The sequence below is a fragment of the Lacerta agilis genome, chromosome 16 (genome assembly GCF_009819535.1).
Source record: "Lacerta agilis isolate rLacAgi1 chromosome 16, rLacAgi1.pri, whole genome shotgun sequence".
Lineage (NCBI taxonomy): Eukaryota > Metazoa > Chordata > Lepidosauria > Squamata > Lacertidae > Lacerta > Lacerta agilis.
In genome coordinates, this window is record NC_046327.1 from 37,823,653 (window position 1) to 37,842,772 (window position 19,120).

The following is a 19,120-nucleotide window of genomic DNA, read 5'->3' on the forward strand; positions in this document are numbered from 1 at the left end:
GGTGAGAAAAAGGTTGCGAAACACTGCTATAGAATCTTAGAATTGGAAGGGACCCTGAGGTCCAACCCCCTGCAATGCAGGAATCTCAACTTGTGAAAGTCCTGTAGCTTGCTGTCCACAAACTAAAAGTTGTTGAAACAACTCTCCACATCCCAGCTTTCCCCTTTCTTTATCAAGGAGACCATATGCACTGAATGTGAGTTACAACAATCTTAAATTGCTTCAAGAGAATTCTGAGATCATGACGTATTTGCAGTTAGCTTTGCTGTAGCTACCAACTTGGGATAGAGAGCAGGTTCATGGGACCAAGGCAGCCTCCTCCCATTACTCTTTCAGTATTTCCATGCAAATCTGTAACATGGAGTTGCCATGAGAAAGTCAAGGATATGGAAAATGCAGCTTAGCTTGGGAAAAAAGGTCTATTAGCTTGTACCTCCGTATACATAAACAGCTTATCAATGTGGAGGCTTTAGACAGCTTTTAGGTTCCTACCAGGTTGTTCAGCACTAGCTCCAAAGCAGCATTTAACCTACAGAGCCGGAATCATTTAACCACAGTTCTCCTTATTCAGGGCTGACTCAAACTCATTGAGACACTCTACATCATGGGGCTTCAGCACTGAGTGTTCAAATGGCAACATTTACCACTGCTGGAAGAAATGGTTTTAAAACATTAAAGCAGTCCAACACCCAACTTTTTCTTATAAGTAGGAAAGCAACTCAGATGTTCTAATCTAGAGACAGGAAACTGGCAGGCTAGAGATTCAACTTGAGCCCCATCTCATTTGGGAACATCTCATTTAGCTCTGTTCTAACACTCAGTCTCCCTGGCTCTTCTCACTGCAAGCAGAAACACAGGGCAAGGGCTTCTTCTTCTTCTTCTTCTTCTTCTTCTTCTTCCTCCTATTATCCCACCTTTTCCCCAGACCGGGATTCTTTAACCTCCTACCAGGCTGGGGAGGAGGCAGCTGAAGAGCCTTTTGCCTGCATCTTAGTTGCTAACAGGAGTGCATCACCAGGCAAAGCCCGTGTTACCAGACCTTCAGCTTTTGCTCATGTCAAAATATAGCCCCTGCTAAAGGTTAACTACGAATCACAGTTCCAACGCTATTACTACTACTTCTAACCACCCACACATACATATGTAAGTCAAATTTATTTTGTGGAGGGTCTTACTAATACATTTTGTTTAGGTTGTGCTTAATTTGCCTTGTTGAAGTTGATTCTATTGTACTATCATAAATTGCAAGCCACCATGAAAACCCCATTTATGGGGTAGCTGGCAGGGTAGAAATTTGGAAGTAAATAAATCTATTTCCTTGACCCAGAAAAGCACTTGGATCCTAGCCACCAGATGGCTCCATGACAGAGCCAATTAAGTATGGAAAGGGGAGAAAGAAAAAAACATGAAACCAAGTTTTCTGGAAATAACGAGCTTTACACATTGCATCAGACATAAGCATTAGCTGTTCAGACGGGAACAATATGTTTTCTCATCAGTCGACAGAAAGGTGAAGAATTGTTTTTTAATTTTTGTTTTGCAATAAATGAATAAACAAACATCGTGCCATACATGCATGCTAGGCAGTGAGAGGCAGGCCTGGTTGTATAGCACGGGTAAGCAAAGCAGCAGCAGCAGTTATAGTTCATGCCCACAAAGTTTCACATGGCTGCCTCCCGACCAATGTGCTCTCTCTTCTCTTGGGTTCTGCCTCTTCTTTCATGGGGTCGGGGCAACACAAGTACTAGAAGGAGAGAATAGACAACTGGGAGTTGGGTTCCCAGAAGACAGGAAGCGATGGGAAGCAGCTGCTATTCAAGACCAAGGCTGTTGCTGCTGGAGGGTAGGGGAGCAGCAGTAGTGATGGTTGGGAGTGGGCTGTATGGAAATAGAGAGCAAACAGTGTCAATCCTATTTCTGACATGTAAAAAAGCTAAAGGGTTTGGGGAAATTATACATAATGAAACAAAGAAGACGTTTAAATGGGCTATTCCCAAATGACTTGAAGCTTTTCATATAGGGATAACAGGGATGGACTTTCCAAAGAAAATGACCAAACTACTTATGTATGTGACAACAGCAGCTAGAATTTTATATGCACAGAAATGGAAAGAGAAGGTTCCAACGAAGAAGGAATTGCTTTTAAAAGTAATGAACTATGCAGAAATGACAAAGCTGACAACAATATTAAGAGATCAAAATGATGAACTTTTTATAGAAGACTGGAGGCCATTTTAGGACTCTTTGAAAAAGTACTACAATCAAATGAAATCGCAGGCAGGATTGGAGATACGGTAAGAGCAGAGGAAGAAAAATGATAAAGTTATTGTATCAGGAGGATTTGTGTAATAAATAAGAATTTGATATATAGAAAAGGGTTTGGATAAAAACACTGTGGAGGCAGGGGTGGGAATTTTCAAATACAGTGGTACCTTGCTTTAAGAACAGCTTAGTTTATGAACAACTTGGATTAAGAACGCTGCAAACCCAGAAGTAGGTGTTTTGGTTTGTGAACTTTTTTTTTTTTTTTATAAGAATTTATTGACCTTTTTCTTATAACAACATATACCCACACCCACACCTACAATTAAACAAATACAAAACAAATACATTGATAAAACAAATACAAACAGTGTCAAGTTTTCTTGTTGCATCTTTTCTTTAAAAAGAAAATTTCTATTTCCATATCTTGACCATTGACTTCCCCTGCCCTTTCTCCTTCGAGTTCATATCCTTAATCTATTTTATAACCATTTCTCCTGAAATTCAAATTCAATTATATAGTTACACACAATTATATATTCAACAATTAACTAACAATGCATCATCGTAGTAATATCTCATCATAATTCTTCTTCCATTGAAATCTTCACCAATCATTTATATCATATCTATCTCTTCTATCCTTTAAACTGCTGCTAATAACATAATAACTCAAAATATCTCCTTTCATATTCAAACAAAAAATAAAACAGAAAGATTGTTGACAGTATTCACCCTCCGATTTCAAAATTCCATGACAGGCTACTTCAAATTTTACTTAGTGTTTCACCCCACACCCCCTCTGTCCATTATTGTTCTCCTGGTGGCCTCAAGACTGAATTTCCCTGTGGCTTCCCTCTCCAAGCGTCCACAGATCCAGGCACAGTCCAAAACTCTCCTTGCCACGAGCTCCAGGATGTCCCTCTCGTCGTCTCTCAGCTTCTCCGGTTCTTTGTAGCATTCCTTTTCTTCTTGTAAAAACCATAATTCTCTGTCCCTGGCCCCCGAGCTCACACCTCGGGGACTGGATATAACAAATCTTACCGTCGCCTTGGGACTGCCACCCCCAAAAGGCGAGTTTCTTCTCCGAAGTAGCTCACTCATTTCTCTCCATCTTCCCAGACATCCTCTCAGCTCTTTGGCAAGACTTTCTTCCAAAGTATTAAAAGTTTTAAAAGCCTCCTCTGTGGGCAATTGGTTCTCTTTCAGACCCCCACACAAGACTTTGACTTTCCTGTACAGCAGTTCCACCTTCAAAGCAGTGAGCCTCTGTTCGTCCGTTAGTCCAGAGTTCAGTACCAGTTCAAGGACGAAGCCCAGCATACTGGTAGAGGGGGAGGAAGTGGGTATCAGATTTCTACTCCTGCCTCTCTGTTCATCGCCATTTTCCTAAACTGGAGCGCAGATACCGCAACTTTAAATGGAGATATTTTCCACTAATTTACTTCCCAAGAAAAAAGTTTGCCAGTCTCATGTATCAATTTTAAGCACATTGTAGCAGTCCTGTAGCAGCAGTTGCTCAAATTGGTTAGCTTCTTTAGCTCGAAGGGAAGAAGGCAGGCTGCCTTTCTCCTTCCCCCCGGATCGTTCCAAAAGCTCGATTTCTGGTCAAATTAGTTACTCACGACCACCGGGTTCCTTTGGCTCCATTCTTCAAAGGTAGAACTAAGACGCTCACCGCGGGCTTTGTCGCCGCATTTGCATCCCGGTTGGGGCATATCCCCGTAAGCCCGGCTCCGTTGTCCCTTCACCCCCACTCCCCCTTTACAGGGGGGGCAAGGGAAGGGTTCGGAGCCTCCGTGGGCGCAGCCGGGGAGCCCAGGGTGCGGGACGCTCTTCCCGCACCCCAACCGGAGCCCCGCTTTGCGGTTGCGGGGCTCCTAACCCCCGGGATGGATCGGGCGCCTCGCAGCCGAAGCAGCCCCGACCACCCGCTATGGCGTCGCCAGCCGGAAGTGTTGGTTTGTGAACTTTGCCTTGGAAGCAGAACATGTTCCGCTTCCTGTTGAGTGTAAATTGAGTCCCCCGCTACTATGGGAAAACACGCCTTGGTTTAAGAACGCTTTGATTTAAGAACAGACTTATAGAACAAATTAAGTTCATAAACCAAGGTACCACTGTATATGAAACAATGTAACTATTTAATTTGAAGTCAATTTACAAAAAATTACACATTCCAATAAAAAGTATATTTTAAAAAGGAGTCAATCCTACTTATGACATTTCCTATATTTTTCAGTGGAGCTCAAGGTGACATACATGAGGTTCCCATGTGGCCTCCCCATCTAGACACATGACCAGATGTAGACTCGCTCAGGTTCCACAAGACTGCTGCAACATATTTTATTTATTGATGTATAAAATTTAACCTTTCAGCTCAAATGCACATTCTCAAAGAGACACACAACACAACACATCAAAATCACAACATACTAAAGCAACAGTAGACAACAAACAAACAAACAAACAAACAAGAAAAGGTAGTAGGAATTATCAATAGAAGCAGATAAAATAAATAAGGGACCTGGGTGAATAAAAAAGGTATCTGCTTGGTGCAGAAAATAAAGAAGACTCTCTGGGGAGATGGTTCCACAGGTAGAGTGCCACCACCAAAGAGGACCTATCTTCTGGTCACAACTGGCCCAAATTCAGAAGATGGGGGCACACAGAGAGGGATCTCATAAAATAATCTAAGAATTCAGGCAGTTTCATGTAGGGAGTGGGGAGTCTTTGGACTATGTCCTGTATCTGCAGGGCACTCTACCATAGAATCATTGAATTGTCAAGTTGGAAGAGGCCACAAGGGTCATCTAGTCCAACCCAATGGTGGAATCTTTTTGCCCATGAGATAAGGTGAGACATAGGGCTCAGGCAGCAGACTGAAGTGGTACTCAAAGGTGACAGGTTTTGAGCTTCAGGGTTGTTGTTTTGAAAGTTAACTGCCCTGTGCAACTTTGTGCATAGCAACATCATGGGGAGCCAAAGCTGTGGAAGCCCCGTTCTAGGTGGTCCTCATGTTTCTCTTTTCTGTCAGCATCCAAAACATTCAAACAAAGGACACCATTGCTTGCAAGCTTCCGAACCCCTTCTGTGCAATGCAGAGCCTCCTTGGCCTGCTTAGCTTGGCTCAGAAGCAATCCAGCTGCTTCCTGTGTTGCTGCAGCTATTACTAAAGCAAGCGGTGGAGTTTAGGACTTGGGAGTTTTTAAGAAACAGAAAGAGCATGCAGTGTGCTAAGAAGACATTTTCCCCACCTGAATAAGAGATCTGCCTTAAAACAAACTAAAAGGATGGAGGGATGTGTGGATATTATTGGTATTTACCATAAGACAGGGATGTAGCTAAGGGGGAGTTAGACTGTTTTTTTTGCCCCAGGTGAAGCCTCCAGAGGGGTGCCATTGAATGCAGGTGGGCAAGGTGCCAAACTGGGTCTTTGACCAAGATGAAATAAAGCCTAGTTTTGCTCCCGCATAAGAGATGGGCAAGAAGCTGCAGTATAGGGGGAAAGGAGAGTATGAGATGAGGGGGTGATATTAGAAAACAGAAAGTAGTTTGAGGAAAGAAGAAGATGAGATCAGTGGAGAAAGAGAACAATGTAAAGCAGAGATGCCAGGAGCTGGAGAAGTGGTACATTAAAATGCAACGTTCCTTCACTGTGTCTTTCTCTGAAGTTAAATGCAGGAGTGCAAGTAGATGATATCTCAGTCAGAAATCAAATGCTCTTTAAAACAAGTCAGTTGCACCTATGCAAGATTGAGCAAAATAGTCACCCCACTAGAGACTCTCCCAAATAGTCTTTTAGTGTCTCCAGCAGGAACTGCGTGAACCAATTCACTTGTGTTAGATCTAAAATACCTAAAATATCTAAACACACACACAATATTATGGCAGTGGACAAAGCTGAAGTGTAACTTTTGAATAAATGTGTTTTTAATATAAAAGAAATATAAAATAAAAAAATAGCTCTCCATTCCCTGTTTTGTTTTACTATGACAAATACAAAGTAGCATCCGTAGAAGACTTGCACAGATAGAACAGGCTCTATCACCCCCATCTGCAGCAGGCAATACATCACCTAAACCAGTAACTGATGTTTCTCTATTACCCTGGAGAAAACACAGAGATCATGAGACATGGTGTCAAACTACCCCTTCTGGACAATCCTGAGCACCCACTGATCAGATGTCAACTGAGTTCATTGAGTCACAAAACTCTGCAGCTTGCCACCCATTTGAGACTCATGTTTGCTGTTTTCTTCATGAATCCAAGAGCTGGCCTCAGAAATGGCTGCAGATTTTCTACACCCTCTGCTGTTGCTGGAACCTCTCTGAGAATTCCTTGAGCCCATAAGAAAATGGCCATTATTGCCCTGATGAAGAGGACAAAAGTCTCATGCAATTTTGTTAATAAGACATCACATTTCTTATCTTTTTTATAAAAAAAAATGCTTTGAACTCATGGGAACCACTGCCCCTATGACTAGGACAGCTACTGGAGCATCTATTAACAGAACCCTCAGGTTACATACGCTTCAGGTTACATATGCTTCAGGTTACAGACTCCGCTAACCCAGAAATAACGCTTCAGGTTAAGAACTTTGCTTCAGGATGAGAACAGAAATCGTGCTCTGGCGGCGCAGCGGCAACGGGAGGTCCCACATTAACTAAAGTGGTGCTTCAGGTTAAGAACAGTTTCAGGTTAAGAACGGACCTCCGGAACGAATTAAGTACGTAACCAGAGGTACCGCTGTACCTCTTTAGGCAAGATATTTTATATATAAATAGCCCCACTAGATTTAGATGTCATGGGTTTGCCCCACTCATCTAAGGCAAACAACTCACACACACAAACACACACACAGAGAGAGAGAGAGAGAGAGACTGTGATGTGGGGAGTGCTTCCTCCTACTACTCTGGTAATTCCAATTCCTTTTCTGAAGGTAGAGAGAGACCCATGGCCAGTAGGGGGACAATCTAGGGGGACAATACACTCTCCTGGGCCTCCTCCAGAGTCACCTTGTAAGTACATGCCTTTTTGATTCAGGGATTAATAACCGCAGTATGCATTCAGGTTAACAAGACTGCATGCCTCTTTCAACTGGCAAAAAAAAGAGTAGCTGCACGTCAGGTCTTGGGACAACGAGAAGGAACCCCTGTCCAGGTGCCTATGGCAGCGGGTGCAAAAGTGGCCCCTTTTAGAAGCCAGAATAGTGGGGCTGAAGAAGATGGGCAAGATGTGGAAATGTCCTACCCTTTTGCTGCTCCCTTAAGGAACTGAGCACCATCTTAGATCCACATTCCTTTCAGGCAGGAGACACCGTCATGGGACATTAATAGAAATTAAAATTGCTCCTCAGACTTGTGTCTTCCTGCAAGATCTGCCATATCTAATGCAGAACATTAATAACAGGTGGAGGTGATCAGTACTCCAACCTGCCCATTCTGACCCCAGGGGCAAACTCAGAGCTGTTATCACTACCACACATGGTCAGAAATAGGTAAGTTGGAAATTCAAGAAAACATACTTAATATTTTTTAATATCACATCTAAACAAATTCAAAGCTTTAGGAATACTTAAAAATACTTTTTTTAAAGAATATTTAAAAATATTCTTAGACCATTGTTAAGCATTTTTTATTGGAATGCTTTATTAAAACTATAAACATAAATAGAAATATAACAAATAAGATATCATTTTATTATATTTTAAGATAATTAAGAAAGGTGTTTTGAAAATTTGAAAGTATTTTAAGATATAACCCATTAGCATACACTTCCTAAAATGACTTTTAATGATTAACATACTAATTTTATAATGTGCCAAAAGTGTGACTTATTTATGATGTTCACTTCCATTTCATTTCTCTCTGCAACTCTGTATCTTTTAGTGTGTGTGTGCTTAGAAACTAAATGGTCAGAGCACCATCCCGAAATTGTACAACTGATGGTTGCTAAAAATACATTAAAATCTGCTTGACTACATATAATACATGCAAGTGTGGTTCCTAAAGACAGTCACTTGAAAAAGTTTATTACAAGCAGAATCTGCTCATTTTGACTGTTTCCATTCATTATATTACCAATTAGGTTAACAAAACTATTTATTTTTAGAAATTCATTTTTTAAATGGAAAAGTACAGCAGTGGAAATTTTTCAACACCACCAGTGGAGGGATGAATGGGTGGAGGGATGGAGAAGAAAATAGATCGATCAAATTCTGGAGCTCAATTCAGATAGCTCTGAAAGCTCCAGTGTCCAGCAGGTTTTGACTAGCTGCTTGTTGCCTCTGGGAATTTCTTGGTAAGTTTAGTCCCAGGTTGACACACCTTTGGAAACCTCTCTTCAAGATCTTTCACAGTAGAGGATTCCACAGGAATCATATGGAACACTGCTTCCTGCTATCCCTGATGAAAAATGACTAAAGGCTGGAAATTCAGACCTGGAAAATAGCATCCAGATGAAAGAGTTTGTCACACACACACACACACACACACACACACAGACATTGCTAGGATCAAAGTTGAACCCCTGTTCTCCTCCTGGGTGCATTTATGTGACAAACATATTTTCCACTTTTTAAAAGAAGGGAGTAAGGGACATGGAGCTCCTAAGTTGCAATTGTATGCCCTGAGCTCTTGGAATAGGGTGGGATATAAATCTGAATTAATGTGTGAGTTAAAAAAAAAAAAAAAGCTAATTTGAGATCAGCCAGGACTATGCTTCAGTAACATGCACAGAAAATTAATTTATTTTTCACATGACAAATAATAATCCTAAAGGGTTCAAACATTTTGTTGTTGATACACACAATAAACAATAACTGGGCAAATGCAATGGTCTAGTCTCCACCTCACATCTGATGCCTAACGAGAAAGGAGTTGAAGAATATCCTAAGGCTGCATGAATTTGCTATCCAAAACAGATTCTAGATTTTAAAATGTCATAGTAGTAGCTTAGCTCAGTTTCCCCCTCTGCATACAGCACACCTCTGCAATGTAGTATGCAATAAATTATCTCTTGCTTCAAAACATTAATGGGCAGCTACAATCACCATTGTGACTCAGTGGAAATGGTACTCTCTTACTCCTAGGATATTTTTTTAGTCAGATCCAGTCCAATTACCAACCCATCCAAGTTTCCATTGTGACAAGCAATTCCAGTGCAGGCTGAGTAACATTTTTTAAAATCGTGATAATATGGCACACATAGAAGACAGATAGAAAACAGCTGCTATCACAAAGGTCACACCATGAGTTGAGGGCAAGTTAACCTTTGTCCTGGCCTACTGAGACCCCTATATTTTAAAATGCTGCTGAAGAATGAGCAATACTACCTAAGATGGTTCTTGTAGCTGAGTCACCATTTCGATTCAATAAATATCATTTGAAAATGGAGTTTCATTTCCAAACATTAGTGCAAAAGCATCAAGCTCCTGAAAATTAAGACTGTTAACGAGCATAAATAGATTAAGAGTTTTCATATGTTCGATATGTCTTCTCTCTTGCTTCTCACTCACAGAACTGAGGGCTGCTCTGCACCAGCAGTTGATACCATGAATTTAAACCTTACTTCACTAGTAGCATTGCTACAAGGTACAGCTTCCCATCAGAGTCCCTCCCTCTCCTGGGTTAAGGGCTTGGGGTGGTTGTGGTAAAGCAGTCTTTTATTTAAGCAGTAGCCTAGTGCAGGAGCGAAACTAGGCTTTATTTCACCTGGATCAAAGACTCAGTTTGGCATTCCCCATGTACATTTGCACGTGCGCGCGCGCACACACACGCACGCACACACACACACAGGCTAGGAGCCTCAATGGCGCCCTATGGAGGCTTCACCCGGGGCAAAAAATCTGGCTAGCCCCTCCCCCCATGGCTCTGGCCTAGTATATATATACAGAAACCAGGAAATTCATACACACAGGCAAGTGAGAAGGCTAAGGAGAGAAGGAGCACTCAGTCACTCCTGTGCAGCCAGCATAGAAAGCATGTAGGCTGCAACACACTCAGCATGGAAATGCAGCTTTTGTCGCTCCTCTGCCATCCCCCAGCAGCCCTGCAAAAAATGCTGCAGGATACTAGCTTCCATGGGCTACTATGGGTGATTTAAAGAGATTTTGTCTCAAAGTAAAATAAGCTGTCTTGGTTAATGTGGTTAATGTGATAATCCATGGACCTTTTATCTCTCTAACTTTGTGCAGCCCCCACTTCCCCATTCAAAAGGCAACATGACCACATTCTACCTGGATATCTACATCATCATCATCATCATTACTACTACTACTATTTCTTACAGCCAAGGTTCACAGAACAGGTTTCCTGCTGCCAACAGCTTAGATAGTAGCAAGGCTCCAAAGATTTACTTCAGGTCCACCTCAGGCCTGAGCATGTCCTGTGAGATTTTTTTCTTGCTTTTACTTGAAACAGCAAAGCCCCATACTATATTACATACTACAGGTGACTTCCCACTTACGCAGAGGTTGCGTTCCCAGGTACGGGATGTATAACTGAAAATGTGTATAGCAGGGAACACCATCTAAAAAGCCCGTAAACACCCTCTAAACCCCTGGAAACTCTTGAAAATCCCTTTAAAAAAACCCAGCAGCCCTTCCAGACTGGCAAGAATGGTGGCAATGGTGGCTCTAAATCTTCATCATCACTGGAGGATGTGGAAATGACGACAAGAGGGGTAGACCGGTACCCTGAAGTGTTTGGCTGTGGGTCAGATTCACTTGCTGCTGCTGCTGCTGCTGCTGGCACCTTGCAGAAGAACATGGTGATGGGTAGCTGATGCTTTGTCTCTTCAGCTGGTCAAACATCCCCTTGTACAGTCACACACATTCTGCAATGGCACGCTTGATCTTCAGGATGTGTTCCATGGAGGGGTCATACTGCACAATGATATAATTCACAAGGTTGAGTGTGCCAAAGAGTTCAGAAAAGCTCTCCAGGGTCAAGGTGGATTGGTCATCCTGCTCACCATCCTCCCCTTCTTCCCCGCTTTCAGAGCTGGAACTTGATCTCAGCTCTTTCAGGCTCAAGGCCCTCAGTCAGTTCTTCCACCTCCTCCTGGATGAGGTCAACAAAGCCATTGTCATCAACCTGCCATCTTCACAATGTTCTCCACCTCAGTGGTAATGCCTGGAAATTCCTTGATATCATAAACACATTCCTTCCACAGTTTGCCCCAGCACGTGTTCATGGTTTCAGGCCTGATTGCATCCACTGCCTGCTTTGATATAGGTTTGACTGCAGTTGGGAATGTTGAAGGACTTCCATAATGACATGAGGTCGAGATCCAGATCAGCATCCACTGCACTGATCAGCAAGACAAAGGTGAGCCTGGCATAATGAGCCTTGAAGCAGCGAGTCACCCCTTGATCCAAAAGCTGGATGAGTGAGGTTGTATTGGGGGGGGGGGAGAATGAGAAAGGTTTGAAGATGTTGGAAAAGCAGATTGGTTACAATATTATCAACTTAATGAGCTATTTGAATTAGATAAAATGAATGGATTTATGAATCCAACCTCACAATTTGAAAGAGAACTTATACAGAATGTACAAGTTGTTATTGGAATGGGAAACAAAAGACAAACTCGTAAAATCAGCAATGATACACTGGGCAAGGAATATAGGTGATAATATTGAAATAGCAGCATGGGAAAAATTAAGGAATACAGATTTGAAATTTACAGTGTGTTATACACTAAGCTCCTGCCAACCTAGCAGTTCGAAAGCACGTCAAAGTGCAAGTAGATAAATAGGTACCGCTCCAGCGGGAAGGTAAACGGCGTTTCTGCGCGCTGCTCTGGTTCGCCAGAAGAAGAAGAAGAAGAAGAAGAGTTTGGATTTGATATCCCGCTTTTCACTACCCGAAGGAGTCTCAAAGCGGCTAACATTCTCCTTTCCCTTCCTCCCCCACAACAAACACTCTGTGAGGTGAGTGGGGCTGAGAGACTTCAAAGAAGTGTGACTAGCCCAAGGTCACCCAGCAGCTGCATGTGGAGGAGCGGAGACACGAACCCGGTTCCCCAGATTACGAGACTACCGCTCTTAACCACTACACCACACTGGCTCTCAGTGTGCTGTACGCCGGCTCCCTTGGCCAATAAAGTGAGATGAGTGCCGCAACCCCATAATCTTCCGCGACTGGACCTAATAGCCAGGGGTCCCTTTACACTTTACCATTACCTATACACTAAAAGAGAACTATATGAAAATAATGTATAGATGGTATCTGTCTCCTAGTAAATTGGCTAATATGTATAAATCGGAATCAGATACATGCTGGAAATGTAAAGAAAAGGAGGGTACCTTTTACCATACATGGTGGTCATGTAAGGTAGTGAAAGCTTTCTGGGAAATTATTTATAATGAACTGAACAAAATGTTGAAGATATATTAAAAAAAATTTTAAAAACAGAAGCTTTTCTTCTAGAGATAATAGGCTTAAAAAGGTAAAGGTAAAGGTACCCCTGACCATTAGGTCCAGTCGCAGACGACTCGGGTTGCTGCGCTCATCTCGCTTTGTAGGCCAAGGGAGCCGGCGTTTGTCCGCAGACAGCTTCCGGGTCATGTGGCCAGCATGACTAAGCTGCTTCTGGCGAACCAGAGCAGTGCACAGAAATGCCGTTTACCTTCCCGCCATTTATCTACTTGCACTTTGACATGCTTTCGAAATGCTAGGTGGGCAGGAGCAGGGACCAAACAATGGCAGCTCACCCTGTCATGGGGATTCGAACCGCTGACCTTCTGATTGGCAAGCCCTAGGCTCAGTGGTTTAGACCAGTGTTTTTCAACGACTGTTCCGCGGCACACTAGTGTGCCGCGAGATGTTGCCTTGTGTGCCGTGGGAAAAATTGTGTTTATTTGATACCTATTCAAGAGAATTACTTTATATATAGTCAATATAGGCACAGAGTTAAATTTTTTAACATTTTCTAATGGTGGTGTGCCTCGTGATTTTTTTCATAAAACAAGTGTGCCCTTGCCCAAAAAAGGTTGAAAAACACTGGTTTAGACCACAGCACCCCCCGCGTCCCGATAATAGGATTAGAGGTACTCAAATATGAGAAAAAAGTTTATGTATGCAATGGCTGCCCAGAAATGGAAAGAAGAAACAGTTCTGACTAAGGAGGACTGGCAGAAGATGGAGTATGCAGAAATGGCTAAACTTACGGGAAGAATAAAGAACTGGGGGGGACCCTTTAATAAAGAATGGGGGGAATTTTTGGGATTATTCGAAAAATTATTGTAAACAACTTAAAACATTAGCAGGGTTAACATAAGATGAGCATTCAAGATATATGTGAAAGGGAGATCTTAAAAGAAAAATAAAGAAATATAAAGAGTATGTTTGATTTTTAAAGAATTTGTATTGTAAAATTGAAGAATGATTTTTTAAAAAAGTTTCTAGTTCTCATGGTTGCTGGAATAAAACAGATGCATGGAAACTGCATGATCAAAACTCAGAAACCCAACAAGATGACAGAATGTACTGTTTAACTCATGCTTTATACTGTATAGCTTAATTCATTATGACTGAATGCCTGGGGTGATCAATGCAACAGAGGCCTTTTGATGAACAAGCCCTGCTAGTTTTTTCAAAGTGGTGAAAGCTTTGATAACATTTTGGGCACAGAGAGAGTGGGAGCCCACATATTCTTCTACCCAGTTAGCCATTCAACTGAAGTGTAATACACACGCACTTTTGGGGGGAGCCTATTCAATTCCCCTCACACAGAAAAAACAAAAACAAAACAAAAAGGGAAAAACACCCTGTGCTTTCTGTGTCCTTTCTTTTAAAATTCGACACTGCGGAAGCAAAGAAAGCACAAGTTACATTTCACTGCTGTGAGAGGTGGAGAATTGCAAAACCAGAGCAGGCACATACTTTGGTAATTAGGAGATCTCCAACCTAAGTTATGGCCTGCGTGAAATCACATTTATTTTAACAAAACAAAGATGTAAAACACAGAGCTGACTGAATATCCTCAGCTGAACTCCAGCTGGTATGACAGACATTTTTCAGTCTGTACAACTAAGCCAATCTACACCAGTCAAGGAACTGGTTGACTGCTATTTGCGTATTCCACATGCTTGAGTGAAGAACAGGGAAGGAGAGAGACATTTTTGCCAAGCTTATAAACAGAATGCATAAACATAAGAATGCCAGATCAAGGGTCTTCTCAGGGGTCAGCAAACTTTTTCAGCAGGGGGCCAGTCCACTGTCCCTCAGACCTTGTGGGGGGCCGGACTATATTTTCAGGGGGGGGACGAATTCCTATGCCCCACAAATAACTCAGAGATGCATTTTAAATAAAAGCACACATTCTACTCATGTAAAAACACGCTGATTCCCGGACCGTCCACGGGCCAGATTTAGAAGGTGATTGGGCCGGATTCGGCTCCCGGGCTTTAGTTTGCCTACCCATGGTCCATCTAGTCCAATATTCTGGTTTCCCACAGTGGTAAGTCAAAAGCAGAACACAAGGCCATTAATACTTTTTGCACCACAGCAACTAATTACAACCATAAGCGCCATGTGTAACCTAGTTGGTCAATATAGGTAAAGAGGAAATGGGAAGGGATTCTGTTGTTGTTTTTAAGTGCACAGAGAAAAGCCACCACCTGTATCGGCCCTTCAACATACCCAGCCTAAAACAGAACAAACAAACAAAAAACACACACCCCAAATTTTTTTACATCTATGTATCTATACAACACTACTCCTCAGTGCAGCACAGATGTCTGTGGACAACCCTGCCTCCACACTTCAGAGATTAGCAGATGCTTGTGTTGGGGTTCAAAACCACCCAAATATGTTTGTCTCAAACACACGATCACTTTTCAAAACACTTCCATTTGCAAGCCTTGAATCTCCCTTCATAAAAATCAGTCTAATCATAATGGACGGATTTCAGGTACAATTTAAGACAACTGCCTTAAAACCCCTTAACTCCACCCCCATCCTTTCTGCTTCAGCATTGTTCATCATTTCCTTGTCTTTCAATCTACTCCAAACCCTGAATGCACTCGCAGAGGCAACATGCAAGAAGAATCGATCCACAGCAGGATCACAGCTGGGAAGATTTTAGAAAATTTATAAAAAGTAAAGTACAAAGTGGTTAAGTTTAAATCATCATGGCTGACTTAAAAATGGGAGTTAAATTTTGTAATTCATGCATTTCTTAAATAAGAGTGTGTATTAACTGGTTTCTATCAAAATACAATTAACATATACCTTGTTTGTGACAAAGTAAAGCATTATATTACCTAGGAGATTAATCCAAAGCCTCTGGTCATATAGACCACTAAATAATTTTTATTAACAATTTTCTTGGTTTACAAAAGTACATGCCTTGTCTTTTTTTCAGGCTGTACAGTCCTTTCTACAGATCAGTTACATTTGTTATGAGAAATTAGTGTTGAATACAGTATATAAGGCATGGGTAGGCAAACTAAGGCCTGGGGGCCGGATCTGGCTCAATCGCCTTCTAAATCTGGCCCGCAGACAATCCGGGAATCAGCTTGTTTTTACATGAGTAGAATATGTCCTTTTATTTAAAATGTATCTCTGGGTTATTTGTGGGGCATAGGAATTTGTTCATACCCCCCCCCCCAAAATATAATCTGGCCCCCCACAAGGTCTGAGGGACAGTGGACCGGCCCCCTGCTGAAAGTTTGCTGACCCCTGGTATAAGGCCAAGAAGAAGCTTGGGGGAAAGGAGGAGTGGTGGTAAAATTTATATTTTTTTACAGTGTACATGTGGGGTTTTGTGTCAGCGAGGTTCTCTTTCTATTTGCTTATTACATTTCCTTGGTAGTGAGAGGGATTGGTGAAGCCCAGGTTGTGGATGGTTGTCTGTGGTTGACTGCAGTGAGGTTTGTTTGAAGTGTGGGGAGGGCTTGTTGGGTCAGATTAGACAAATTGATTTGTATGCTTTTGGTGGATTCTTGTTGTCATCTTGTTGGGCTGTGTATGAGATAAAGGGAAGCCATAAGAGTCTTCTTCTATTTGTCCCCGTATCAGTTTCAGTCTGTTGGTTAGCTTTTCCAGTAAGGCTGTTTCCCATTTGATACCAGTGGTCCATGTTTACTCCTGACAGGTCTCTCCAGTGTCTGACTATGAGGCTTCAGGCTGCTGAGAGTAGGTGGGTGATAAGCTCTGTATAATGTGAGCAGTCATTATGATCTTGGAAAATGTTCAGTAGGGCCAGTTATACAGACTACTAAATAGCTGTATCTGCTTAGCAGCAAGGGGGTTAAACTGTGAAGTTAACAGATATCAGTTTGGCTCCCTATACTTGTGCAAACACTCTCAACGTCATAACCTACTCAACGTGAAAACAAGAGCTACAATCGTGAACATAGATTCTCATAGGATTGTGGTTTAAATACCAAGATTCTCAAAGTGAGATTAGTAATTAGGCAAACAGTTTTCTCCATGAGATGGAAAGTAAATGTCCATGCTGTTTAGTTAAAAGAGTCTTATAAAAACGATGTAATTTCCTGCAAAAATAAATTCAGCACCATTATAGCTGAAAACTTAGTTTTTACCTCAGAAGTCAAATATTTTTCCATGTAGAAAAATAGGCTTTAATTCAGGTGCATTTGATAAAGGGTCATGAATATTAAAAGGCATCAAATTTAACATTTTTAGAATCAATTCAATTTCCATCTAAGCCAAGCTTTGAAGAATTTCACTTTCTATATATTTCATTTTTATTTTATTTTATTACATTTATATTCCACCTCTCTGCCAAGGAACTCAGGATAGAGTACATGGCCCCCCATTTTGTCCCCACAACAACCATACAAGGTAGGTTAGGCTAAGAGAAAATGACTGACCCTATATACATACATACATACATACATACATACATATACACATGTATATATGAAACCCAATTTTTAAATTATTATTTTTCTCCTTATTAAGCAAAGAGAGTAAGCTCACTCATCCACCCAGCAGGATTGCACAACAAGTATCAATAGTGAAGAGTAGACCCATTCAAAATATGTTATAATGCCTCAATTTATTTTATTTTATTTTATTAAGCTTACCTATGCACCCGCTCTGGGAATGCTTGTCACCTAGGTAAGGAAATTCAACTGTGTAGACAGCTAATAGCATCACCTGTGTCTATTCCATGTATGTGCACATAGGGGCTACTTTACTTGATCATTGAGTATATAAATTACACAAGAATGTGTAATACATGCACTCAATAAATCATTGTTTAGTATTATTATTTCATTTGTTAGTCGCTTTATAGACAAAAGTCTCCAGCAATTTAACAAATAGGTAAATTATACAAAGACACGTGTCAGAACAGTTCAAAACTCCTTATCAAATGTAGTTTGGGTTACCTGATTTCTTAAGTCACAGAAACAGGAGAAAAGTGGTGGCTTCACAACAGGGGGAGAGAATCTAGTGGTTTGGGGTGGAGCACAGTTACAATGGAGAATAGATAGGCAACATGAGTTCAGGGCTCAAACCACCACCACCACCCCAAATATTCTAATCTGGCCACTAGCACACCCACACACCCAAAGGTACCTCTTCTTTTCACTTTTCATGCATCTTGGCTCATGCTAGAGAAAGCATCTGAGTCAGAAGCACACAACAGTCTGTAGCACCCTCCTGTTCAGAAGATTTGACATAAACTTCCATGTATCATGAACTTCAGCTACTGGCTCTACAGCACAAGCAAATCCTGGCTCTGTAATCCTGATTCCATATTACAAATAGCAACTGAGGGTCTGTCAAGCAGATTACAGTTATTTCTGCAAGATGACTCCCATGGTATCACGGCACATGTCCCCTTGCACTCACCTCAAACGAGATCATATGTAAAGCACCAAATACACCAATAGCAATAGATAAATAAATAAATAGAAATAAATAATTAGGGCTGTCAAGCAGTTTAAGTTTACTGTCTTGCCCTTTCACAGATCAATTCATTACAGTGAGATGCACATTGTTTATCCTGTTTGCGCTCTGCATCCAGATGGGAAGCTCGAAGTAGATTACACTCTGCAAAAATCTGCAAACGTATAATTATAAACAAAACAAGGAAAATATATTTGCATATTACCATAACCTCAGTGCCATGCCTTTTCTAAGTTACCGAAGGTATTACTAGACAGAAACACATATTAAGAGACAGAAACACATATTAAGACAAGTCCAAACAATATTATTTTCTCATTCCATTATTTGGAGGGAACTTACAGAACTAAAACAAACAAATCAAAACAAATACACCCTTAATTTTCAGTCCCACCAATTAGCTACTTTGTTTAAGGCAAAAGAAATTGAAGATCCATGATTTGATCTCCTTTTTAAAAAACAAAATCATTGGGGTGAGAGGCAACTTGAATTGGAATAGTGGGGCTTAATCCTCCTTCCATTTAACAAATCTAAATACACCCCCCAGCTGAAAACAGCTACAGGGGGCTTGCTATTTCCTGGCCCAGTTGCACTGGCTGCCGTCTGTTTCTGGGCCCAATGCAAAGTGCTGGTGTTGACCTATAAAGCCTTACACAGCTCAGGACCTCAATACCTTAAGGACTATCTCTCCCCCCCCCCCATACAAACTGACCCAGACTCTGTTCTTGTCATCTGAGGCATTTTTCTATGTCCCTGGGAGGTTTGGAGGGTGGCAACACATGAACACGCCTTTTCTGTGGTGGCTCCCCATTTGTGGAATGCTCCTCCCAAATAGGCTTGCCTAGCACCATCATTATATGTCTTTAGGTGCTACCGTAGGCCTCTTTTTAAAATTCCTCTTTACCCAAGCCTTTGGCCATTCAATAATCTATGGTCTGTTAAATGGGGGGAAGACACTTATGATTATTTTA

General features: G+C 41.5%; 1 protein-coding gene and 1 long non-coding RNA gene across 4 annotated transcripts in view; both read right to left on the minus strand.

The window, feature by feature from the left end:
• MECP2 (methyl-CpG binding protein 2) overlaps window positions 1-19,120 on the minus strand; it is a 73,989-nt gene that overhangs the window by 34,829 nt on the left and 20,040 nt on the right. The gene's annotated exons all lie outside the window — the stretch shown is intronic.
• Window positions 1,512-18,392, minus strand: LOC117060864. The gene is made up of 2 exons (XR_004428043.1): window positions 18,355-18,392; window positions 1,512-1,878 (listed from the first exon to the last, which is right to left on the minus strand). It is a non-coding gene; the product is annotated as an uncharacterized LOC117060864 (long non-coding RNA).